Below are 1,715 nucleotides of genomic sequence, written 5' to 3' on the forward strand. Positions count from 1 at the left end.
AGATTGGTAGATAGATTATATATAGACAGATAGATGATAGATAGATGGATTGATAGATAGATTATAGATAGATGGATAGATTGATAGATAGATAGATAGATAGGTAGGTAGGTAGATAGATGATAGATTGGTAGATAGATTATATATAGACAGATAGACGGATGGATAGATAGATAGATATATTATAGGTAGATAGATTATAGATAGATGGATAGATAGATATATAGACGGATAGATGATAGATAGACAGATAGATAGATAGACAGATAGATAAATGATAGACGGATAGATGATAGATAGATAGATAGATGATAGATAGACAGATAGATAGACGTATAGATAGATAGATTGATAGATGTATAGATAGATGGATAGATGATAGATAGATAGAATGATAGATAGATTGTAAATAGATAGATGGTAGATAGATAGATGATAGATAGATAGACGTACGGATAGATAGATAGATGATAGATAGACGTATAGATAGATAGATAGACGGATAGATAGATGATAGATAGATTGATAGACGTATAGATGGATAGATAGACAGATAGATAGATTGATAGACGTATAGATGGATAGATAGATATATAGATAGATGGATAGATAGATGGATAGATTGATAGATGGATAGATTGATTGATAGATGGATAGATAGATGATAGATGGATGGATAGATGGATTGATAGATGGATAGATAGATGGATAGATTGATTGATAGATGATAGATAGATGGATAGATGAATAGATAGATAGATAGATGGATGGATAGATGATAGATGGATGATAGATAGATAGATAGATAGATAGATAGATAGATGGATGGATGGATGGATGCATGGATGGATGGATGGATGGATGGATGGATGGATAGATGATAGATAGATTGATAGATGGATAGATTGATGGATAGATGGATAGATAAGATAGATAGATAGATGATAGATAGATAGATAGATAGATGGATAGATGAATAGATAGATGGATAGATGAATAGATAGATAGATAGATAGATAGATAGATGATAGATAGATAGATAGATAGATGATAGATGGATGGATAGATAGATAGATGATGGATAGATGATGGATGGATAGATGATAGATAGACAGATAGATAGATGATAGACGGATAGATGATAGATAGATAGATAGATAGATAGATAGATAGATAGATAGATAGATAGACAGATAGATAGACGTATAGATAGATAGATATAGATTGATTGATAGATAGATGGATAGATGATAGATAGATGGATAGATGATTGATAGATGGATGGATAGATGATAGATAGATAGATGGATAGATGATAGATAGATGGATAGATGGATAGATGATAGATGGATGATAGATAGATGGATGGATGGATGGATGGATGGATGGATGGATGGATAGATAGATGATGGATAGATAGGATGGATGGATGGATGGATGGATGGATGGATGGATGGATGGATGGATGGATGGATGGATGGATGGATGGATGGATGGATGGATGGATGGATGGATGGATGGATGGATGGATGGATGGATGGATGGATGGATGGATGGATGGATGGATGGATGGATAGATAGATGATGGATAGATAGATGATAGATAGATTGATGGATAGATAGATAGATTGATGGATAGATAGATAGATAGATAGATAGATAGATAGATAGATAGATAGATAGATAGATAGATAGATAGATTGATAGATGATAGA

This window comes from Sinocyclocheilus grahami, unplaced genomic scaffold (genome assembly GCF_001515645.1).
Source record: "Sinocyclocheilus grahami isolate Dianchi unplaced genomic scaffold, SAMN03320097.WGS_v1.1 scaffold2340.1, whole genome shotgun sequence".
NCBI classification, from domain to species: Eukaryota; Metazoa; Chordata; class Actinopteri; order Cypriniformes; family Cyprinidae; genus Sinocyclocheilus; species Sinocyclocheilus grahami.